Source organism: Lutra lutra, chromosome 10 (assembly GCF_902655055.1).
Source record: "Lutra lutra chromosome 10, mLutLut1.2, whole genome shotgun sequence".
In the NCBI taxonomy this organism is placed as follows: domain Eukaryota; kingdom Metazoa; phylum Chordata; class Mammalia; order Carnivora; family Mustelidae; genus Lutra; species Lutra lutra.
The window spans coordinates 17,732,928-17,758,819 of record NC_062287.1 but is presented as its reverse complement, the minus strand read 5'-3'; the positions used below and the strand labels follow the sequence as shown (position 1 = coordinate 17,758,819).

The following is a 25,892-nucleotide window of genomic DNA, read 5'->3' as shown; positions in this document are numbered from 1 at the left end:
TGTGGGGCTCGAACCCAGGACCTGGGATCATGACCTGAGCCGAAGGCAGCAGCTCAACCCACTGAGCCACCCAGGCGCCCCAGCATACAAGTTTATTAAAAATCTTTTGCTGCCTGCCAGATACTGTGCTATATACCAGAAACACAAAAGTGACCACGTGACAACCACTGTTTCTATTCACCTTGCATTATGAGGATAGAGACAGCATAGTCTATGGACAGTGCCAACAGCAGGGCCCCCTTCCTGTCCTCCAGCTAAGGGAATAACACTGCCTAGCACAGGGCCTGACATACAGTCAAGTACTAAATAAATAATTATTGGCCAAAATGGGCTCAATGAAAAGAATGAATAAATGTTAAGGTAGAGTAAGTACAGAGTGCTGTGGAAAATACATCAAAGGAGAAACTAGACTAGTTCGAGGGGATGGACTGTAGAAATTGTTAGTTACACTGAGAATGAGTCAAAGAACATAATGTTGCAGAGGAAAGTCCACGCTGGCGGTGTTCGACCTGGTTCAAGTCCTAGCAGTGCCGTCAAGAGCTGGGCCATTCCAGCTATGTCATATCTTACTCCCTCCCTCTGTAAAACACTGGTGATGGCTTTGGGAGACTAAATGAGATATTATTTATCTGTAAGCCTCTGTCACAAAGAAGAACATCAATACAGCTATTGGAGGAGTAACGGAGACCAGAACTGCAGTGTTCAAGCAATGAGTCCCTAAGTCGTGAGGTTAAGAGCACAAACGTTTGAGGGATGGATGGCAATGACGAGCTTCAAGTTCACGGTGGCCGCTAGGGGAGGTGTTACAGAACTTCTCAGCTTCTAAGCCCAGACAATGCAGGGGAAGGGCAGGTAGCTTATGGGATTTGTCTTCCTCTTCCAATCCATCCCAGAAGGCTTTCATATTCACATTTTAACTATAGACCCATGTGGGCCCTGCCTTTTGCTGTTCACAGTGGGGTATAAACCATTTCAGATAATTAATAATCTGAGGATATTGTGATGTATGGAAACTCGATGCAGATTATATATGTGTTAGTGTTTATATACATATGCATAGAAATACATGATAAAAATATAACCTTTTCCCCCATAAGTTCTTATAAAAATTAGCTTCTGTTGCTTTTATCTTAAATCTCCACGAATATTCCCGACCCCTTCCTTCAGTTCTTCCTTCCCCGCATGTCCATTAGGAACTTTCCCACTACGTTCGTGTAGTTAGATCAGTACACACACACACACACACACACACACACACACTCGCGCGCGCGCATGCATATATCCACACACCTGTTCTCTACTGGCTTCAGCTTTTTTTTTTAGGTGAGCTTTGGGAAATGCCCTGAGTTGAACTGGATTGTCAGCTCTGTTAATAGGGGAGCGTTAGAGAGAGGAAGATGTGAGCCACTGACTTTTGGGTTTTCAGTCCCTAACACGAGCTGCAATTCTAATGACATGGCAAAACCAAAAAATGTCAAACCAGAGAGTGCAGGAGACCAAAGAAAGGGGATGGCGGGGGCCAAAGATGAAGGAAGGTACTGGGTATAAAAACATTTTAGACGTAAAAATTGGGGGAGGGGAGAACGAGAGGTGTTTCCGATGATGGTGGGGGAGGGAAAGCAATTGGTGGGGGCTTTGAAATGGTGCCAGGAACCAAGAGCCAGGGGCAGTGGCAGAGGGGAAGGCCAGGTAGGACAATTAAAACGGAAATCTGGCTCCTTACAGCGCAGCATGAAACAGGGCTACAGAATTTGCTGCAGTGGGAGGTGGGGCCAGTCTGGCACAGTCTGTGGGTTTGAAAGGAGCTGGGCGGGTTGGGGAATGCCAGTCAGCCTTTGTAGTTCTGAGCTCAGAGAGGGGGTGACGAATACTGGGCTTCAGGTCAGAAGCCTGGCTTGGGTGGCTTTTGGAGAAAATTTCCCTCTGCTCCCAAACTCTTAAAATCTGCTCATCACACCACTGGCCTCCAATCACAGCATAAACACGTGTCCTGGAGATGGCCCTCCAGCAGAGGTTTCGGCCGTGGTACCTGTTGGCTGACTGATGGGATCCTTCTCCTCCCCTACTCCCTAGACATCCTAACCGGGGCTGAATACAATATTTTTGCATATTTCCCTTTACCCTTCCCACATGCTTCCCATCTCCCAGACTCCTAGGGTTAATCCCCAGGACAACCTTGCTTTGAAAGAAAAAATGTGGTGAGCCTCCTAGAAGATTTGGATCTCAGAAGCCTCTGTCTGTCCTGCTTCAGCCGGACACCAGACAGCGGCTCAAGGAGATGGACATTGACAGAGAAAGAAGCAGTAAGTTTCTGTTGTTGTTTGTTTTCGAGGCATAGTTGCTCTCCAGAATTAAGGCCCCTAAAGGCATGAGGCTTTCTTTTCTTTATTTTTCGCCTTTCCTCTTCGTTTCTTTTTCTTTTCTTTCTTTCTCAGCAGAAATAAATACTATCCCGTTCCCATCCTGGGGCTGATTCAGAAAAGCAATTGAATTAGAAAGCTTTTCTTCATTGATGTTCGTATCTGGGGTTAAAAATATCTGAAGTTGATTTGTGCGTGCCTATTCTCAACACTGTAATATTTTAAAATGTATCTGCATTTGTTAAAGTAATTTGTACTGATTGTTCTTCTCCAGAATAAATACTATCTATCTGGCTGATTGATTGTAATTATGATGAATTTGTCCCAGCACTTGCATGGATGTCTTCTTTGAGGATTTTTGTGCATATTTGCTGCTCATCAAAGGAAAGGCTAGAAGGACTTTGGAAGGAGGGTGTGGTCGGGCTGATTCAGCTTCCTTCCCGGCCCATCCCTGACTCCTTCCCTCTGCTCCTCCCTCTCCCCAGCTCCTACCCTGGCTCCTCAGATCCCTCCTGAGCCAGCTGTCGATGAAATGGCATTTACCTTTCGTTTCTTGTATCACCTGTGTTAGACTCGGGCAGGTAGGAGACCACTACCCACAATCAAATTCATTACATTTGTAATCTCAGCATTTTTTCAGACCAAGACGGACTGTTGCTGCCACTCCTTAAGCTTCTCTCATCGTGGGATTATTAGCCAAGATAGTAATAACAGTAGTAATACTGTATTTAGAAACTCTCTAGCACATTTGATCTCTGAGAGTCGTACAGATGTTAACTAATTAATCCGCGCAAGAGAGGTAAATATTATTAACCATGATGGAATATACCTATGTATATGCTAAGGACAGCAAAATAGTTCACTTATTTATCACGGTTCACTTGCTATAGTCACTGGTATTTTTAAAACACCCATCATAGATACAATAATTAGAGATGTGCTTTTGTTAACAAAACCACTACCCACTTCTAGCGTACCCTTGGGTACTAAGTAATTACCCACTTTGTGTGGTTATCTAGCTCACTAATTACCCACAGAAATTGGGGTCAGGTGTTAACTGCTTGAAATAAGTATCCTCCAAAGACATCGCTGAGTTGTATAGAGAAATGATGTGTTCAGAGCAAAACTTTCATAACTCATATATTTGTATATCTTTGTAAGCGGAGCGAATACCGACCGGGGCAGATCTGCTCAGCACGTGAAAATCATGCTGAACTGTTGTGGCGATGGTAGGGAGGTTTTGGAGAGTCTGGGGAAATTTCATCCTCTGTTTACCTTTCCTTTCTGAAGATGAGTGTAAGGACAGGGGTCCCATAATCTGCCCTTTCATATGCAAGCACACTAAGACAATTGGTGAGTCTGGTTAGGAATGATTCATTTTGGCGGTACAGGGAGGCACCCAGTGAGTCAAAGATTTTTTTTTTTTTGACAGCTCCACCCATTATGAGTATACTAGCATGTTTCTTTTTTTCTCATCAGTCTAGTGCAAACACACTATTAGCCAAATCTGAAAAAGATTCTAACCCAGTCCACAAGCCTGCCAACCATCTCTTTCTCCTTCCCAATAATGACCAAAAAAAAAAAAAAAAAGAAGAAGAAAGAAAGAAAGAAAGTAAAAAGAAAAGTATTAAAGGGAATCCAACACTATGCTTATAAGTCTCTTTTTGCCTGGATATCTTCTCCCGTCCCCTCTCCTGCCTTCCTCTTCCCTCCCCTCCCGTCCCCTCCTCTCCTCTCTTCTCCTTTCCCTTCTTCCTCTCTCTGTGTCTCCTCATTTGTGTTTTTCCTTCTCCTTTTCCTTGGCCTCCAGCTGTGCTTCTGCAGGTCTCAGAGTGAGAGACAAAGCACAGTGTCTGAACTGAGCACAAAGAAGCTACCTTTAAAAAACATCGACTTAGAGGAAACCTGCATCCTCAGATGCCTCCCTCCCTTTCTTGCTATTTACAGAACTCAGCCTTACACTTCACACAGGCCCGTTGTCTGCGTGATTCTAGCCAGGAAAATCGGGTGAAGATGGCCATATACCCACTGTGTGTATAGATAGGTAGAGACCCCAATTATCAGGAGCTACCTGTTTTCCGGGATCATCGTGTAGCCGAGCTTTGAAAACACACGCCAACAGACATGATGGGAGAGGCTCCCCTGTTCAAGCCAGGATGTCTTTCATTTTTATCTCGTGCCACTTTTTTTTGTCATCGGAATGATTACTTATCGTTATCAAGGGGCTTTAGGCTGATCAATGGAGTGTGTATGTATCTGATGGACATTTGAAGAGAAACCCTTCAGAAAGAAGGAAAATGTCTGCAGTGGAAGTAGAGGGTTAGTATGAGCTACAGTGACTGATGAGTTCATTTCAAAATCCACGGGCACGTAAGTGGTAAATTAGTACGTACAGCAAACAGAGTCAGCAAGCAAAGCCTCCCGTTGAAAGGAAAGAGACTTCAAGCATTGTAGTCATCTCACGCCCGAAGAAAGTGCGTATTTTAAATATAGATTCGAATCCCTGCTCTTTTATCCCTCTACATGCCGATTTCAAAGAAGTATTTGGGCACTGTTGACTTTCCGTCTGTGAAGAAAACCCACCAAGATGCAGGAAACGTACACATGCACTCCAACATGCTTAGGTGTTTCAGATGCTCGTGGGATACGGAACAATTAGGCAGAGAACTGCACTGTGGTCTCTCTTCGTCACTCCTTCCTCTCCTCCCCCCCCTTTTTTTCCCTCCCTTCTAGAAAGCGTGATACCTGATCTCTGGGTCTAGCAGGCTGAGGATTTTTCTGTATTTGTATAATACAATGTCTGGCCTTCCCCCTGACCTGCTGGTGTATTTTTGGTCTCATTAGTAGTCAGAAAGATGCTTTCGTGCATCCAGGGCTGCAAGTCAGGGTGAGACATACAACGGTGAGAGGGAGTGAGCGCGAGAGGATATTAGAAGGGAGGCTTGTCTCCAAGATATGGAAGGAAGTGGGAAATGACAGGACGGCAAGCTTTGTATGGAGGGGCCTGGCAGGGCGGGGGAGCGGCGGGGAGAGCCAAGTGGATTCTCAGAAAAGGAGGGAAGCCGTGGAAGAGCGAAAGGTGATTAGAGGGGGATATTGATTCCTTATTCTGCCAGAGATTGAAGCAAGCATGCGAGGAATCTGCACCATGGTTGGCAAAAGGAGACCCTGTAACCAGACACTCAGGCTTTCCAGGAGCCCAGGGAGAGAGCCGAGAAGAAAGGGGGCAGTGTGGTCTAGGAAAATTCAACTTGTCGCTGATTTGTGCCTGATGCTTGCTGTCCGTCAGCAGCCTCCCTTACAATCTTTTTTTCTCTCTCTCCCTTTTTTTCTTGCCTTCTCCTTCTTCACTGAAGCCTAGGGGAGCCAGCAAAGATTAAATGTGCTTTCTCAAAGGCAGCCACTTCATGCTGCTATGTCGAAAGGGCCATTATTATTATTATTTTTAATAGTAAAAGAAAACGGGAGAGAGAGACTGAGACAGAGAGAGAAGCAAGGTAGGCTGATGACGGACTAGCTTTTCTGGGAGGAAAAGGAAAGTGAGGGAGAAAGGAGAAACCCTGAACTGAATCGGACGATCGTGCCTGAGAAGAACCTCCAGAGGTGAGAAAAAAAAAAGTTGTCTTGAAGATGGGGGGGTGGGGATGCTGAATAGACCCTGTGCAGAGGTAAAGGAGGCATAATTTAGCTGTCTTGGCTGTTAGGATTCTGTTTTGCAAGGGGGGGGAGACGGGGGAAGAGCCTGGAGCTTTTAATGGTTTTTAGCTGCATATGGAAATATATACGAAATATTTAGCATTTTTACCAAGTGCTGGAGGCCCTTCCAATGCCTTCCTCCCAGGGGCTGCTTTGTCATTCTCTTTGACTAGCCAGCCATCTACCTTGCTTAGGCTGGAATAAAAGAAGGAAAAAAGAGGGAAGGTAGGAAGGAAGGAAGGAAAGAAGGGAGGAAGAGAGGGAGGGAGGGAAGAAGGGAGGAGAGAGAAAAAGAAAGAGAGAGAGGAAGGAAGAGAAAGAGAAAAGAGGGAAGAAAAAATTTAAAAGAGTCATCTACCCACCCAGTTCCCCTCCCTTCCCTTTGGATTTTGGAAGCGACACAGGAGCCCCTGGCACAGAAAAGCTCCGCTTCCAGTCAGAACGGGGGAAAAGCCACTCTCAGGTACAGAGCCGGTAGGTTCTGCGAAGATGGAGGGGAATTAGGCTTCGGATTCCTCTGAAATATTGGCAAAAGGCTCCAAAGGTTTGGCGGCAGGAGTGGGGCGGGGGAGACGGATCTCCCCAGCCTGCACCCACCCCTTCCCACCTCGCCTCCCAAATGACAGCCTGGTGCTGCCTCTGCCTGATTTGGCCTTGGTTTCAGCCAAGCAGCTGATGAAGCCGAGGCCCTGTTTGCAGGACCGACTGGCAAAGTGCACGCTGCAGGAAGAAGGAAGAAATTTTTTGAAAGCAGCTCTGGGGAGGTTTCTCATTCTTAAAAAAAAAAAAAAAGAGAGAGAGAGAGAGACAGAGAGAGAAAGAAAAAGAGAAAAATTTTTAAAAAAAATTTTAACCGAATATTTTCAAAATTTGATCCGTCCCAGCCCCTCCCTTCACGTCCACCAAATTGCCTTTTTTTTTCCTCCCCCGTCAAAGCATAAACTACAGAGTCACAGTCTCTAGATTTGGTGTAGGCTTCCTGCCCCCGCCTCCCCTCCCCGCCCCGTGGTCGGTCCTCTATTGAAACACCTCGCCCAGGCTAGCGCACTGCGAGCTCGCATTTCCCCCCCTTGCTCGGAATGGTGTCACGGGAGGCTGCAGCCCCGCTCCGCTTCCGAAGGGTGAGTTTCAAACGCTGTTCGTATTTATACTTTCATGGCCTCCGAACCCTCCTTCTTGGTCTTCTCCTTCCGAAAGAAAGCCTGATGTCTATGATTCTGCATGCGGCATGCTTGGCCGGAGGGAAAGAGCCGCCTCATGTTTTCCTTACCATCAGCCGCGCTGGTCGTAAGTTCAAGCTTTGAAAGGGCATTTTATCCTTATTTTAGACCCTGGTTTTAAAAAAACGTCAGCATCTCTCGGGCTATGCACATTATTTTTCATTTTAGTCAAACTGTTTTGTCCAAAGCTTCCAAGAGTTTTCTGTGATAGACACGCGGTGGTTGTGTTCAGGTATGTATCTATGTCCACAGATCCTGCGTATGTGTGTGTGTGAATATATTCTATTTACATGGACTCTGAATTCTGTGACCTAAGGAAGCTTCCAGAGCGAGGGAGTACCCTGCCTGCCACCTGTTTGGTGCCTTTTGGTCATGAACCTGGAGCAGAAATTGCCTGTCATTCTCGTTTTGCTTTGCTTTGTCTCAAGAAGGAACAATTTGTTGCGCTCCTCTCAATCCCTGAGACCCTAACTTGTGATGTTTACCGTTTAAATCCACGGGTTAGGCTCTTGGGAGCTGCGAGTCGTGCCTTGGCATCCTGGACCTTTGGTGGAACTTTTTTCTTTAAAGCAAAAACAAAAGAAAAGAAAGTTTTCTGAAGTGATTGAGTGCACCTCTAAGGTTTGCATTGTTCGATGCGGTCAGGTGACCAGAAAGTGGCAGCTCCTGGATTTCTGTTCAAGTAGGTATATATACGTTCTGTTAGAGGAGCGCGTTGGCTGCTCTGCGTGTGTGTGTCAGTACCGGTGCCCGAGGCTTGTGGAACTCCTCTCCCATGGTCTGTTTCTTGAGAGCAACACGCAGTACTATCAGAGCGTAACAAGAAGAGCTCAGTACCTGGTGCTTGACCTCAGAACATATTAGCTGAAGTCCCAGCATGCCCCATGCCTCCAACTTTTAAACTCAACAGTTAATCTTAAAATTGTGTCCAATTAAAATGGGCATGTGGACATGTTACACATTCAGTACTCACATGTATGTGTCATATATGGCTAGACAGCGAACACGCAGACGCAGATGGGGGCAAACCAGTAGTTTGGGCTAAAAGATTAATAGGCTAAAAATTCTTCTCTTGCTAGTCTACGCGGAGGATGAAATTTACGGTGTTCATAAAGATTCAATTTGTATTACTTTGCAAGATTTTAAAAAAATAAGAGGAGCGATGTAGCCTCCTTGCTGGGCGTCTGTTTTAAAATGTTATACACCGCGAGTTTAAAAGCAATAGGGATTGGAAATATATTTTCTAAATACGTAAATGGAAAGAAATAACAAGGGCACACATACATATGCAATTATTGTATCTTTGGGAGTAATCAGTGCCTGTTATTCTTCATTTAAAGATTGGAAAAAATTTATCAGGATTTAAATTCAATCCAGCAAAGTTATTTATAATGCCAAACTGTATATTTAAAATAATCTTCTCTGAAGGTAATTGTTTACCTAGTTTACAGTTTTCTGAAAACGTAACTTTTCGTGACAGAATAATTTTAGTGATTCAGATCTGTCTCATAGTTGAAGAAGAGAAGCAGGAACTTACCTTTCCTTTGTTGCGAAAAATTCTAATATACAATTTTATTTAAACCGCTTTGGTATCCTTGAGCCAACATTTATCTTCTATTTTTGGAAAAGACCTAAATCAGTCCTGACTTCAAATGCTTTCTTCCTTTAAAGACTCTATATTGGCTGTAACCTCATTTTATACGTGTAGTCGAAGGTTAAGGAAACTGTTCTTTTCCTGTGCATTTTTTTAAAGTGTTTATTGCAATTTCAGTCAATGACTCCAAATCGTAGTCAAGAATCCATTTTGTATCAGAAAACTGATTTGAGAAAATGAACCGTGCAACAATTGAACCATGCCTTTTGTTGAAACCTCTTGTGTAGTCGTACTATTTAAATATTACTTTGCAGCCTTTGGTAGCTTGGATATGCTTCAGAGAAAAGAGTTACTTGATTTTCAAGTGATCCTTTGGTTTCCGTACAATGGATTAATGATTTTTCCCCATCTTAGCGGATGTGTGTGCATAGGTATTTGGAAATTGTGGAAAGGGGTCTCTTTAACTTATGGATATATGTTATCACATGATTCATATCAACTGTTTGCAAAACATTTGGTGCTTTACTAAGTCAAAATGTATCTGCAGTTAATTCTATGAAAATGTATGCCCGGGCCAATAAAAACATGCTGGATATCATTCTTCTGCGATTTTGAAGGGTAACAGGATAGTAATTTAATACAAGTGATACAGTTTGTATTCCAAGGCACTCTTTCGGTTTTTCACATGTTTTCAAGTGGATTGCTCATGCCCTGAGGTTGCTACCACCACTGATCACACGGGCATTTGGGGAGTGCACAACGGCACACGGGATTTTTGTATGTCAGCGGGGGACTGCTCCAGTGTTAAGGGCAGGTTTCTCAACACCCCTTCTTCCTCACGGAGCCCATCAGTGAAGTTCAGTGAAATGAATAACATAATTGGTGGTTGGTTCAATCACTACCAGTCTAGACTAGCCCAGACGCATCAATTAGAGAGCGCTGTCTTTTGGGGGGGGGGACGCAGCCGAAACAAGTGGAGCATTATTGATACTGATCTTTAAAAGTGCAAATCCAGCTTGGCAGATAAAAAAAAAAAAAATAAGGCGGGGAACTGGGGTGGGGGCGGTTTGCGTTGCGGGAAGAAAAGAAAAAGACGTGAACTGGAGCTTTCGGACACAGAAGGACAGGAAGCTTGAGAGAAAAGGCGTGGATAATGAGTGCAGGGCAATGCAGCACCTCCTTGGAACACACAGTCACAATTCAGTTCACAAGGCATACTGGTTCACCATATTTTTAACTAGGTTCTCCCCCTCCTCCTTTTTTTTTTTTTTTTTTTGCCTCTGTTTCCAAAGAAGTTCCAGCTCAAACCCAATTCCGTTGGAAATTTAACAGCTCTAGGAAGCTCCACTGAGAAGAAAGCCAAGTAATACGAACCAGCCAAAACTCCTTTTGCAACATTTTTCCCCAAAAGAAAAACACAGAAAATGTTTATTTTTGAGTCTCTAATTCTACTTAAAAAAAAAAAAAAAATCAACAGGACTAATGAACAGTGCTCATTTTAAATCCAGCACCTGGGAGCTAATTTTATGGGCAAGACACCTTTAGGTAAACAGTTTTCTGTCGAATACAGTAAAATGATGAAGAACGTAACAAAAGGCTTTGGTAATTTGGAAGGGGAGGTGGTTTTTGATGGAGAAAAAACAGATGATTTAGAAAGCGTTAGGAACACATCAAGCCCCAGGGAAAGAAAATGTTTGATTGGTATTAATTAAAACACTGCTAATATATTCTAATAAAATCAAATTTAACATTCTAAACTAATCCGCTTGGTATGTCAAAGGAAAAGAAAAGTATTATCTTATTTGCATCTCTGCCATCCAAATGCATTTGCTCATTCAGCAGAATTAATTTTTATCACCAGCCTGTTTAATCTCCTCACAGATTTAGTCAAACTTATTCTTTCAAACTAAAAAGGATCGGGGTGGGGGGGTATGGAATCCATGGAAGGTATTGGGAAGACTAGTGACTGTATTTAGTACTGGCTTTATATTTTACCATGTCCTTTTCTCATTTGCTGTAGCGGGGTGTAGAGGAACCCGTGAGACTGCGGGGGGGGTGATGGATGGTTAATTTTCCTCTCTTTCTCTTCTACCTACTGGGTTATTTGGCAATTTGAGTTGCCAGATTATTTGAGTGGCATTTATTTACATGACTGATGTTGCCCTGTTGATTAATAATATCTCATTTATTTCTAATTTCAGAATCTATTTTATTACAAATGCCTTATGCCAAAAAACAACAACAACAACAACAAAAACCGGTCTCATGCCACACACCAATCACTTCTCAATTATTTGCAACTGTGGTCACTCTAAGAGAAAGTGGGGAGGTGAACGTGAATTTTTTTTTTTTTCACTAAGAACTGAATTCTTTGTTTCAATTTTTTAAGCCAAAATTTCTACAGAAGAATGTATATTTTCTGAAACGGCGAGTTTCGTGCCCTTTATTGTTAAACTCTCACAATGGGTAAAACTGTCCCCAAATGACATCATAGCCAAAATGTTTCTCCCTCATTAGTCTCTCATGACTATGATATCATATGTAAATATGTGCCCAACACAAAAAATGGATGGGCCAGAGATATCGAGGGCCACATTTGTGTATTTCACAAGTGCGGGATTCTGCCCAGTTTCAAGGAGAGGCAAAGCACCAGACTACAGTCCTGACGACACTGCCTTCTTTGCTCCATTGCCTTTTTCAGTTCTTCAACATAAAAGAGCAGTCGCAGTTCGGTTTCACATGTATTGTTCTATAATCCAGGCAATAAATGCTAATTAGTAATGCTCAAGGATCCGACCATTCAGAGTAATTATCATAATTTACTTCTTCCTTGTTAAAGACATTCCTTGCTGATTAAAAAAAAAAAAAATTAAATCACTTCCCCATTGCACCGCAGTGGAAATGCACTGGAGAGATGTCCAAGGTATAGTAATATCATTCCGGCTGCCTTCGAAGCCACCGACATGTGCCTCTTCACTTATTCCAAATGGAATTGCAACTTAATTTCTAAAAAGAGATTCATGTAAATGCATAAAGTTTTGCATGTGCACCAGGAATGTATGATTTTATTTTACAAACCCCAAGGCTCCTCCTTCCCGGCCCACCCCCTTTCTAAAACCACTTACTGAGCAGAACAAAGGAAACTGCTAACTAGAGAGGCATCATTAAGTGTGAACAGCAGTAGCATGATAAAGTATGTGATATGACAACATATTTCATTGCACAAAAGTGCAGATAATTAAATAATTCAATAGTAACCCTGACTAATTAGCAGAAAGATCTTTAAGGAGGAATCAAGAAAATGGATCCAATCAACTTGAATAATATGCCCCATTCTCCCAGATCACAAATATATATTTGGTTATTTGATAATGGATTGATTCATACAGAAGGATGGGGACAAAAGCCTGTTCCTCAAAATGGAGCTTTGATCTGGCATCCTCTTTGGGATAAATTAATCCTGTGTTCTAGAAGAGCAGAATTTAACGTAGGGCTCTCTGTTTTCAGTCAAAGGTGTAATCCTCCGTTCGGTTGCACATTTCTCTTTTATCAGGTGTTCTAAAAATTCGTCAACCCCTTCGCTTTTCATATCATTGCCTCGGAATATATGTATGAAGCTGCCTCCACATTTTCTAATAAGGATCGTGTTTTAAGTTTGCTTCTTCTTGCTTGACGCAAATAAGGATCCTATGCACAGAAGGCATAGGACAAATAGCCATGCTGAATATTATGTTTGGTGGAATCGCCCCCCTCCCCTGCCTAATCTATCAAGGTAATATTCCTGGTTTCATTGTTCATTGGTCCTTTCAGGGAGAGTTTCGGCTTTTACTTGAGGGTTGTAAGCACATTAGAGGAATAATTCCCTCTGGATACTATAGAGAGGGAGCCACCTGCAAAATGTTGATGCTGTTATTGAAATCTCAAGTGGAATCAGCTTTCAAAAAATTAGATATTAGATGCATCCGATATAATTTGCAATGTGTAATTATACTAATGTGCACAGAGTTGTGTGTTGCTTTACATGTTGCCTACTTGAGATTTTTTTTTTTTCCATGGGCATTTCTCATCGTTTGAAATGGCTCCTGAGTAGAATGTTCTTAAAATCAGCTTTCAAAAAAACGTCCTTGCTAATTAATATAAGAACACAAGAGCTCTACGGTCTGTGCTGTCGTGCAAGAATGAATGACCGTGTGTGACCCAGATTTTGGAAAGTAATGATCTCTAAGAACGCTGTCATTGTGGACCCTTGAATTAGTTGTAAAATATTGCCTGCTCTTGACGGATTTAGTCTTCATTCAGACTTTGGACAATTGGTGAAGTAATGGAGAATATTAGAGTAGTAAATCTTATTCATAAGAAATCCATTTCCTTTACCGGGATGAGATAAAATGCCAGGGAAATGGCTTTGGGCAGAGATCATTTTAACTTAAAGTAACCAAAATCGTAATGAACAACTTATTTTCCACTTTCCCCCCCCCCCCGTTTTGCATGGTGCATGCTGAATCACTGAAACTCTGCTAACTTAGGTCATTTACACACTAACATCAACTTCCCTTTTGGTGTCTCGACATGGTGTTCCATTGGACTGAAGACCCCCTCCCCACCAAGGAGCTGGAAAAACCCAGGCAGTGAAACAGTGAGTTGATTGGTCAGCCTGGTGCTTGGCACTTGCTATATGCCCAGTAGGTGAAGAGGCTCTTGATGCAAATTTGGAGAATCATTACCGTCAGATCACAGAAGGACCCTGAGCCAGGCTACACAAGGGTCCCAATTTATGCTTATACTTTGGGGAGACAGAAAGGATTTCAAGGGAGGCTCATGTTGAGATGATACAAGATATTACTCATTCCAATTAAGTAGGCAGAGGCCCCAAAGAAGCCTGATTTGTTAAACATTGAACTCACAATAGACACCGAGATACGGTGGTTCATATTTTTCTACTACTTATCCTGCAAAATATATTTTAATGATGGGGCCCATGTTAATAAAAGGGGCATTTTGCATGGGCTGTATCTATACACCCCCAAAGCAATGCATTGCTTTACCTTTCATTTGCTCATGTATACAAGGACTTTCCATTATGACACTACCCACAGGGGTCACCACAAAATTGTGCACAGCGTCCTTCCTGACTCCAAGAACAGTATGATTTATTCACAAATGAGTCTTACCCATGTGTATAAAGAGCTCCACGCCCCACCTTCCCAATCCATGTTCACAAAATATGGTTCTAAAATCTGTAAGGTACATTTTTAATTTCTCACCCAGGATCAAGTGTCGCACGCTCGATCAGAACAGAAAAATACCCGTTAACCATATGTAACACTGGGCTATTGATTAGGTTTTAGAAAACAAATACACCTGCCATCCAGAGACCCATCTTCAATATATTCCAAGTGTTTAGGGCAGATCTGTGATATGGGGTAGTATATCCTTTTGGCTGTGCATAACTCATTATGCTTCTTCATTGTGCTGGCATAATGAAGAGGCTGACAATAAAGGCTTTAGTTAAATTAAAATCCACCAGCAAAGTATATCTCATTCATAACAACTTCCGTAGAATAAAAGAAACATTAATACAGCTCTCTCCAAATATCCTTTTCTGCACAATGAGTGGGTTGGATTAGTTGGTCTCTAAATGTTTTTACAGCTTTAAGAATTTTTGAAGCTACTCTCAAATACAGAAATAGAAGAACAACTCCAAGACCCTTGAATCCAAAGTCCGTTTGTACCAACAGTTGTCTTTCAAGGTTATATTTGATTCCACCTCCAGGTGCCTTATTCACTAACGTATTTTGCCTTGCTGCTAAAACAGTAAAGGATGAAGTTCATTTTCAGGAAGGGCAGTGACAAAAAAGAGGAACAGCTGAAGAATGAAAAAAGCTACACAGTGGGAGAAGGAAATTCTTGATCTGACTTCTAAGCCCATGTCCTTCAGCATTAACGCAGAAGAAACCCAGACAAGCACCTGCCTTTCTATTTTAAGACCATATTCTTTGGTCCTTCTGCCTTCATTTAATTTCTTACAGTGTGGTTTTGTTTTACCCCATTGGGTTGACGCCTTTGAGTTCCACGTTTCCCTTTCCACTCGATTCATCTGAATCATGTTAATATTCCCTTCAAAACCCACAATAGTCACATTAACCCACCACGCTTCCCAAATTAAATCTTAACATGCTCAAAACCTCCTGAAAATTGCCCTGCCCTATTTTCCAGAGCCACTCTGAACATATAATCTCTCCTTGAACTAAGCAAGCCTGCTCTTCCTGGCTTCCAAGTCTCTGAATGAGCTCGCCCCCTGCTTTCCTCCCTGCATGCTCTGTCTCGGCCACGTGTGCATTTCAGAAACCTTTCTCTTCTCTCTTGCTTTCTTTCCTTCCTTCCACCTGCATTCTGTCTTCCTTCTTCCCTTCCTTCCTTCTTTCCTTATTCCACTTCTCTCTTCCTCCCTCCCTTTTGTTCTTCCTTCCCTTCTTTCTTCCACGGAGCACAATAGGTCATGCTCTGAGCCAGGCACTAGACCTATAAAGCCAGATACAAGAAACTGACATTAATTCCCAACAATTCCAGTGACTTCACTCGCCTCTGCATTGCTAAGCCCTTCTGTCCCCACAATCATTTTATTTTGCTTTTAGTCTTCGGAGTTCTTTGAATTTGTCCTTAATGTCCTGCGTTCTTTTGTCGTTCTTCCTCCATGTCCTATTTCAGTAAGTTGTCTGTTGGATAAACCTGAAGCTTTTCTTACGGAGCGTTTCCTCCCCGAGGGATTAGCGTGGGGCGCTTGCACACTCAAGCAGTGTTTTGGCTTGACTGCTCCTCCAGCGACGTGAACAGTGAGAGAGCGCTACATTTGTGTGGTGATGTCGCATTTCGTGTGTACTTAGAAATAACATGGCCCCCCGAGGATCTTCATGTTTAGTTATTTCTACCAAAGAGTCAATGTGATAACTTTTCTGTGACATGTTCTGTTATTTTTTTAGTTGTGTTGACGTTCCTTTCAGCTGGTCCTATAGCCCCCCTTCTCAGGAAGGTCTCCCAAGTGAAAGGACGTAAATGGCACTGGACACAGCTACACTGGGGGATGCTCAAGCCAACTATGAAGTTGAAACAAAGGAAATGATCATCTGAAGACACCTCTCCTGCTAAGCATCACCCCCAAAGGATGCAATTTCAGGCATTAGAACTCCCAGAATACGAGGCAATCTTTTCAAGAAACGGAAAAAACTTCACAGTGACATCTAGATTTCTAAAGAGCCAAGGACTTTCCCTTCCTCGTGTGTATTCCTCTGTTAGTATTTTAATTCAGTGGGACATTCATTTCTAAAATATCTCCCCGGCATGGATATGCTTATTAATGCACCAATTTTTAAAATAGAAAATTGCACAAATGTGTTCATGTTTTAAGGAACAAAATTAATGCTCTAAGTAGGTTGGTTTCTAGCCCACACACGGTTTGATCTGAAGAGTGACTTAAAGGAATATAAAGTATTTTTGAAATAACAAGGTAGTCAGAGGCAACCCAAAGGCTAAAATAATGGTGGAAACTCATAAGGCAACTGAAAAATGCCACCATATCCCACCTGACACCGACCAATTAACTATTCTTTTAATCAAGCAAGATAGGTTCCAAAGACACGGTCATTGCTTCTAAAGAGTGTAAATCTAGTTCTACAGGGATACATAAACTTTTGAAAAGATCGTAACAAATCAGGTCTATAGATGTTAAGACCACAACAAAACAAAAGATATAAAGAGCAAGCTTGGAGGAAGTCACCGTTATCTGGCAAAACTAGTCTGTTTAGGGAACAGAGTTCCCAAAGGAGGAAAATAAAAGATGAACCTTAAAGAATGTTGAAGATTTAGGCGCACCTGTCTGGCTCAGTTGGTAGAGCGTGTGACTCTTAATCTTAGGATTGTGAGTTTAAGCCCCACATTGGGCATGGAGCCTATTTACAAAAAAAAAAAAAAAAAAAGGAAGAAGAAGAAGAATATTAAAGATTCAGATAAATGGAAAAGAAAGAGAAAATAGAGTCCTTTAAATGAATGCAATATTGTGAGCAAAGCCATAGAAGAAGGAATCTAGGTGGTGAGTTTAGGGAATTATGACTATACATGTCTAGTTGACTTTCAGTGCCAGTGTAAATATGCATACAGTAAGGACTTCACACCACACCTCCTCTCTCTCACCCTGGGTGTCACCTAGAATCATCATCAGATTTATTTACCATTAAAGCAAGTTTGGTGGCAATATGAGAACTTACGATTTTTCTGTTAACTCAATAATACTTGGTATTTTTGGAGTTCTTACTGTATGTTAAGCATTTTACATATGAACTCACTTAAGCCTGCAACTCAGAACAACCCTGCAAAATAGGTATTATTATCCTTGTTTAAAAGATAAGGTTTAAGGAGGTCAAGTAACTGGCCAAAGTGCCATATACAGCGTTCTCATTCAGAACTGTGATTGCAAAACTCATGATCTAAAGCACTAAGTCACAATATTGGGATCAATGTTGCAATATTACCACTTGAATATTCCTTGATCGTTTTTTATGGTAAACAAATAGCTACATTATTCAGTTATCCCGTCGGTTTTTTTCAGTTTTCTGCTCAAATCATGTTAGAATGATGGAAAGAATTTTCATGATAGAAAATTGAAAGAATTGGAAAATAGAGCTTATTGGCATTTTTGGCTTTTGTTTTGGCTTTTACTGTTTTTTGCCAGATGTTAAGTAAATTGTTCACTGTGTTCTGCAGAAAATCTCAAATTCTTGAGAATTAAAAAGGGGGGGCACTTAAAGGTCATCTGTTGTGATGTGCTTTTCTACAGATGACAAATCAAAGTTAGAGTGACTTACAGAAGATCACGCATTTGCGTTTGACAGGGCTATGTCCAGAAACCAGGCTGCCCAGTTTCCTCTCAGAGGCTCTTAAAGTATGCCACCCTGCCTAAATGAAGGATGAACTTGAATTTGATCAAGGAAAGCATTCTCTCTGGGTGATAAGGGAGCACCGCACTTAGTAGATTATTTCAATTTTGCATCTCTTTGGCTTCCCACCTCAACGTGAAAAAAAGCCAGTTATGAACTAGCATCTTTTGATGTAGCAACTGTCAATGATCCATCCCCAGAGAACATTAATGGCTCAAGTTATGTGTATAATGTCTTCAATGATATCCTTAAGTTATTTGGAATTCTTAGCTCACCTAAACAAACCAGATCTTCGAATGAGCATTTTCTTACCCAATTTCATGCACAGTATGTATTCCTAAGTGCTTCTGCATGAATATTTATACGTGATTGTTTCAATAGTCCTTATGTTTTTGAAAAATATCAATGGTTATTTGCTATTTTAATCCTCACTTATCCTTGTAACTAACTCAAGGATACTTCAGCCCTAAAAAGCTAGAATTGAGGAAATATCACTCTTCTCTACCAGCTCTTTTGCATTTAGTTGGCATTTAGTAATGATTAATAAAGTGGTCAGCTGAATAACACAGAGGTTCAGTGGGTACTTCCATCTTGAAGGGGTCAGTTAAGCTGGGTCTACTTAAGGACAAACATCTAGGTGTTTGGAAGTACCTGCATATTTGACTGTTGTAAATTTCCACATCAGAATCTGGCATTGTCTGACATAGACCTTGTGGCTCGGGTTGTCCTGTTTTCAAAATGATGATTATTGGCCGCATCTCGCACAGTTCTCATTAAGTGAGTTCATAAATAAGCAGGTTTGTTTGTTTGTTTGTTTGTTTGTTTGTTTGTTTTAAAGAGTAGCCAAGCACAAAATGTGACTTTGTTGACATTTTATGAGACTTTGTCATATGTCCCTTGAATCCCCAATAAAAACAATGTTGTATCAACTGTGAACCTGTGTTGATTTCTTGGAAGAGCATGCTCTCATAATTTGTTTTCACTAGTGTATATCAAAGCTAATTCCAGGATCCACGAGGAGCAGTTGGTCTGATGTGATGGGAAAACTTAAATCTAGAGACCATTTCTAACAATCCTATATTGCCCCTTCAAGAAGTGGCACTCACTATCACCTACCCAGGTCAGAAAGCAAGGGGTGGTCCTTCTCTTTTCTCCTTCCACCTGTCAGAAAAATCAATTAGATTTTCCCCTTCTGTTTGCAAATACATCTGCTTCTCTTCATCTTCCATGCGACTGTTAGGACACCTTTTATTTCTCACCTGGACTACTGAGTCATGCTCCCAGTTTTTCCCTCCACACTGCTAAGCGGCAGCCAGGGAAATCTCTCTAAACCACAAACATGATCATATCATTCCATAGTTTCAAACTTTTCACCCGTTTCCCATTAACCTTGAAATATTGTGACACCTAAATTCCTTCATATCCTGGATCCTGGCTCCCAACATTTCTATCTGGACTCCTCAGGTGCCTGTCTCCCACTGCTCTTCTAGGTTCTTGCCATACCTCTTTGCCATTTCTTAATGCCCTCTTTCCCTTCTGGCCTTTCTCACATACCTAAACCGTCTGCTTAGTACTCTTTCCACTGCCCTTCCAGATGCCATCTCTTGGTCTTCGGGTCTCATTCTGGAAGTCACTTCGCCTTGGAAATTTCTACCCTGATTTATCACTACCCCTCCCTAGGATGGGCTTCCTCATGTAGGAGCTTTCCTAGCATTCTGTGCTTACTTCATATTAGCACTTATCACCCAGATTATGATCATTTGTATGCCAGTCTCCCCCATGGGAATGTGAAATTCTAGACCTGCCTTGTTGAGTAGGGGAGATACTTGCCACAGGTGACTACTGCAATTTAAATTCACTAATATTGAAGAAAATTAAAAATTTGGTTCCTCAGTTGCACTGGCCATCTCTCAAGGGCTCAGTAGTCAGATGTGACTAGTGGTCACTCCTTTGAACAGCACACATATAGAAAATTCTATCATCGATTAAGTTCTATTGGATAATACTGTTCTGAAAGGCAAGTATTCTGTTTTGTTTGTCATTTCATCCCCTAGACTTGCATCCTGTCTAAACTGGAATTTGTCAACTGAACCACAGAGAAAAAAAATTAAGTGATTTTTTTTTCAATTTTTTTTCAATTTTCAAATTTTCAAATTTTCAATTTTCCCAAGGATGATATATAACGAAAACTATACTATGTGCATAGGAAGGAAATTAATTCATTGCATGGTAAGATGTCCAGGACAGAGAGGTTTAATTCTGGTATAAAACCCTCATGGATAAAGTAAAAAACAGGCTGTCACAGTGTGTGTAGTGCAATGTGAGCACTTCATAATTATCTGCTATATGAATGAATGACACATCTGGATTCTTAGGTATTTCATTTTATTCATTTTCACTTAGATGTGTGGAGTCATGTCGAAGACATGTCTTTAGATTCCAAAGGGCCTCTTCTCTGGAGGATGTGATGATAGACGATTTCCTCACTTTCATCTCAAGGATAGTTGAATTGTATCAGTGCTATGGGATTACCCATTCCTTCACTTTCCTTCATTGTTTACACTAGCAACCAGTAGTAGAGAATTGAGTCACTATTCAGTGACTGAGATCAAAGTGAAAATGATCAAAGTAAATACCATTTTTGATAAGCCCTATTTCTTTTAGGAATTGGCCAAAGTGCACTAAAAATGTTGACCATTCTCTGAGCACCTACTATGTCCCAGAGGTTTTGTTAGGTCCTAAGGATACAGGAAGCAATGAGACGGACACAATTTGTGTTCATAATGAAACAGTCATATTATTTCAGTTCCTCTCCCTGTCTTGTACCTAAAGCAGGAGTTCTCAATATTGGTTGCATATTGTAATCACCTGGGGAGTTTAAAAAATATGGATACCTGAGCTTTTTGTCAAAAGGCTCTGATTTAACTGGTGTGGCATATGGCCTGGGAACTGGGATTCTCTTAAAGCTCCCCACATGATTATAGGTGCAACCAAAGTTGAGAACTGTTAATTTATGAGGACAAAATCTTGGGATGAGCTCAAAGATTAAGAAATTTGGGTATTGATGACTGATAGCCTATTCGAATCAAAAAGAAAAACTTTAAAAATCATCTAATATAGTTATATTCTACTCTTTAGTCCTAAGAATATGAGCTAGTACTTAAGAAACACAAAGGTGTCTGGGTCGAACAGGCAGTTCATGAGGAGATAAGACCTGACCCTGGGTTTCTGACTCTAACACCATGCTCTTTTTGCTCCACTAAGCTGTCTCAAGGAAATAGAAAATATAATTATCTTCAAGTCAAGAGACAGCCAATGTCTACTGTGGTCATGCTTTTTTAAAGCAAGAACTGATTTTGGACCAATTTGAATCCTATGTACTCAAATTTTCTTGCCCATCAAATGTGAGCACTATAGATTTATTTTTTTAGAGTACAACTTCTTTTTTGGGAATACACACACACACACACACACACACACACTTTATTTATTTGTATTTATAAAGAGAGAGCTCAGGTTCCCAGGGGCCTTAACCACAGTCTTACGAATTCAAAAAATCAATATGCGTGTGTTCAACTCCACACTCACTAAGAAGGAACATTTTGCCTTTGAACTTGAACTCCTGAACAGCAAAAATGATAGTAGGAGGAGAAAATAAGAGTGCATGGTGCTCTCACGTTCTCTGTCCCTACTCACCTTGTTGCAGGACATTCCATTGAATTTAACATTTCACAGCATAGGTAAAAATCTCCAGTCTGGCCCCATGAGAAAAGCTGACTCTGAAAAATATCTGTCATTAAAAAAAAAAATTACCCCTTTTCGCAAGCACCACTCCCTATTTGTAGATGCTGCTCATAGATCACGAGAACCCAGGAACCAGAGTCCACTCTTCTCCATCCATACAAGACCACGTAGTGAAAAAGTGTCTTTCCTTTTTTTAAGGCATCAGAATAAAACTCATGTTCACATAGTTCCTTCGAAACATATTTCAGTGTTTGAGAGCCTACCCAGTTGGGAAATTCTGTTTTATTTCGATCCCAAATCCCTCACGCTATAGTTTAATCCCATTTTCTGTTGTTCCCTGTGGAGAGAAAGAACAGCTGGTCTCCATTCTCTCTAAACTCCATCCCTTCAAGTCCTTAAAGACACCTACCTCCCAGCCTTCTCTTCTCTGGAATAAATAATAACAGTTCCCATCAGGAAAACGTCTCTCTCGCAGTGTGCGTTATTTGCTGCCATATCACATATATTCATGCTTATCACATAATGTTCATAACCAAAACAAGCCAAGGCCAAGAGCAAAAACAAGCAAATGTAACATTGTTTTCATGAATGAAGTTACAGATCCAATAATAGATGCGGAATACATAGCTGTGAATGATAATCTTCCAATAATTATGTGCCAAAATTATCATAATTTCTTTTAGGAAGTATTGGCAATCTGTTGCTTTTGGAGAGGTGAATTAAAAATTCGACGATTAGGTTTCAATTTTTTTTATGCAAGTTCTCCCCATGCCCTGCAATGGAATCTTCCATTCAGCATTCCACAGCAGGAGCTGCCATGGCTTTGACAAAAATAGATACAGTATTGGAACATTCAGTCAATGGAGTAATCCAATTGTCTGAACATTCTTTTCTGCTTTGTCATTTACATTTTAATAAATCCCAGAATATGTCAAGCTGTATCGAGTTGTACCAAGTGTAGCTAATAACATGCAGTTACCAGATGCAATGAGGAAATCATAACATGCAAGCCCTGAGACACATCAACACTTGGTTTGTGTATATTTTTAGGTTCCGACATTTTAAATAGGGATACTCTGAAAAATAAAAAAAAAAAAATGGATATGTAGCTAAATCCTTGCTATTATCAACATTTTGTTAGTATATTCAGTTTTCATAAAGGAAGCTGTGGGGAGGGGATGCTGTACTTAATTAATCTAGGAATGCTGGCATCTTGTTAACCACAAGGATGACACTGGATAGCAAGCGAAATATAGAATGTTAAATGATCTTATGCCCATTTTTCTCCAGTTCGCTGTGTCCCCATTCAGGAGGCTCAGATAATGACATTTTATTTTTTATTTTTTTTTTAATTTTTTTTTTTTTAGATAATGACATTTTAAAGTCACTTGGCATTGGACAATGCCAAGATTTCCGGCAAACCGTCCTGGAAAAGAGAGAGAGTGTGTGTGTGTGTGTGTGTGTGTGTGTGTGTGTGTGTGTGTGTTGGGGGTGTGATTATTATTACCTACTATGTATTACTTGCCCTGTGCATATATTGACCACCAACTATTTCAACACTTTGAGAAATTTGTTATCCTGGTTTGAAACGGAGCCCCCTGAATTTCACAATGTGGCAGAGCTCCACAGATAGTGGAGTGAGTCTCAGCAGGTTGGCGACCCCTTGACAGGTGTGCATCTGGAGAGGAGAGTTCCTCAAGGATCACAGGGATGCTGTCTCAGTCTCCACACTCAGTGCAGAGTCCACTTGAGATTCTCTCTCTCCCTCTCCCTCTCCCTCTGCCCCTTCCCCCTGCTTTCACGCTCCAAATAAATAAATAAATATCTTTTTAAAAAATCACATGGGACATGAGGCTAAAATTCAACTCTGGTTGTACCCTTTGTACCTAGTTACCTAAGTCACTTGTGTTAGCACATCACAAAACTCACCTGAGGCTTCTTCTTTCAAACTTCTGATTATTATCATTACTATTATTGAGATATTGGTTGCCAAAGGACCAGGGTTATTTCTTGATATTGGGTAAATCTGACTAGTGTTAAACTTGTAATAAACCCAAGGATTAAAAAGACCCTTTTGGTTTTTGTTGATGCATAGAGCAATTTCAGGGCTTGCCACAGAGATTGTGAGCGGTACGCCACTATTACTATATGGGGTCAAGTACGGCGTTGAGCAGAATGATATCATAGCTCAGAGCAGTGCAGAGATGAAAACAAAAGTTCAATGAAGAAATACACTTGGCATTGTAATCCACAAATGAGGTCATCAGCATTTCCCGATTCCCAAAGTTTTCTCTTACTATGCCCACAGTGTGAGAACTGATAGCGTTAGTGGGAAAAGTATGACCTAGCCAATAGCAGAATGCTCACAATATCTTGAAGACCTCTAGAGAAGGATCCTTTACAACTTCCCCATTCATTTAGAATATGAGCAAACACTTGTTCTCTCTCATAAAGTGCTATCATGATTATAGAATAATGGGTTATGGCTTTGGATAACACTTGATGAACTTGAATTTATCAACCAGTGATCTCAGTCAACATTAGGGAGAATTTTAGAAGGCATGCCAGATAGCGAAGGTCAAAAGACAGAGCTGACAGGTTTATTGTCATGAATAAAGTTTCCATGTTCTAGATCTAACTCCATCAATAATTATTTCCTTTAAAATTTCTATGGATAAGTTGGCTCTTCTGTAAAATGAGCAATACAGTCATTGACTCATTCTTGCTTTACAAAGATCTTGAAAGTAAATGTGGCAAGATGTTTTAAGAAGTCCTTCCTACTTTCAATATTATCTCCTTGTCTTTAACTTTTGATATTTTACTTATCATGTGTCTTGGTGTCTTGCTGAGGGTCTCTTTGATTCCATCTTATTTGAAGCTCTCTGGTCTTCCTAGATCTGGATCTTGGTTTCCTTCCGGAAACTTACATTTTCAAGTACATACATTCATATCCATTTCAGGTATATTCATTTCAGGGATTTTAGGTACATTTTCAACTATTATTTCCTCAAACACAATTTCTGCCCCTTCCGCCTTCTCTTCTTCTTCTGGAACCCCTCTAATGAGAATCCATTCAATGTTGTCCTTTTGACCCCTTAAGCTATCTTCACTTTTTTTCATTCTTTTTTTCTTTTTGCTGCTCTGATTGAGTAAGTTCCACTGCCTTGTCTTTGAGTTGACTGATTCTTTCTTTTGCTTTCTCCAGTCTGTTATTAAAAACCCCTCTCATCAGTTTGGTTATGTATTTTCAGTTCTGCAAGCTCTATTTGGTACTTTCCTATAATTTTTCATCTCTATGGAAGTTTTCATTGTGTTTATCCATTCTTCTCTTTGGTTCAGTGGGCATCTTTATGACCAATACTTTGAACTCTTTATTGGGTGAATTACTTATCTCCATTTCATTAAGGTTTTTTTCTGAGGTTTTATCTTGTTCTTTCATTTGAAACATATTTCTTTTTCTTTGTTTTGCTTGACTCCCTGTACTGTTTTCTCTGCAGTAGATGAAACAACCACCTCCCAGTCTTGCTTGAAGGAGTGGCCTCACGTAGGAGGTGAAACTTGTTGTTCAACACTGCCCAAGCTCTTTGTTGTCTCTCGATATTTTGTGCTTGTCCAGTACCCTATTATATTTTTAATAGCTCCAAAGGCCTCCTTTACAGAAAGACTGGGGAGAGACAGGCAGCGTGCCCCAGTCTGCTGTCTGCACAGTGCCTGGGGATGGCATTCTGCCAAGAACCATCTCTGACTGTCACAGTCCCATAGGACTTAGGAATGCAAATCCTCTTGGCCATCAGAGCCAGGCAATCAAGATTACATCCCATTGGCTTTTAACTACCCAAGTTAATAGAGAAGAGCAGGGATGCAGATGTTATAAAAAAAAATTAGTATAGTTTATAGGATGCACTTTTGATTTTGCTTTGACCAAATTTCCTTTCGGATTCTAGATCTATAGACTTTCAATGATAAAGAATCCAAAGGACCATGTAGTCCATTTTTTGCTTAAATTATCCCTTCAGATCTATAGCAAACTACTTTGTGGATTAGCAATTCTACCTGTGGACAACTTGGATCATTTAAGTAATTTTTCCTTATACTGAATCACAGGAGGCTTTTCCATCATTCTTCTTTTAAAAAAATATTTTATTTATTTATTTGACAGAGAGAGAGAGATCACAAGTAGGCATAGAGGCAGGCAGAGAGAGAGAAGGAGAAGCAGGCTCCCTGTTGGGCAGAGAGCCTGATGTGGGGCTCGATACCAGGACTCTGAGATCATGAACTGAGCCAAAGGCAGAGGCTTAATCCACTGAGCCACCCAGGCATCCCCTTTTCCATCATTCTTAGTTTTACC

General features: G+C 41.0%; 1 long non-coding RNA gene across 1 annotated transcript; it reads left to right on the top strand.

The window, feature by feature from the left end:
* On the top strand, positions 1–18,736 carry LOC125078271 (uncharacterized). Its single transcript, XR_007120842.1, has 3 exons — positions 1–5,963; positions 6,993–7,177; positions 13,397–18,736. It is a non-coding gene; the product is annotated as an uncharacterized LOC125078271 (long non-coding RNA).
* Positions 18,737–25,892: the final 7,156 nt, after the last annotated feature.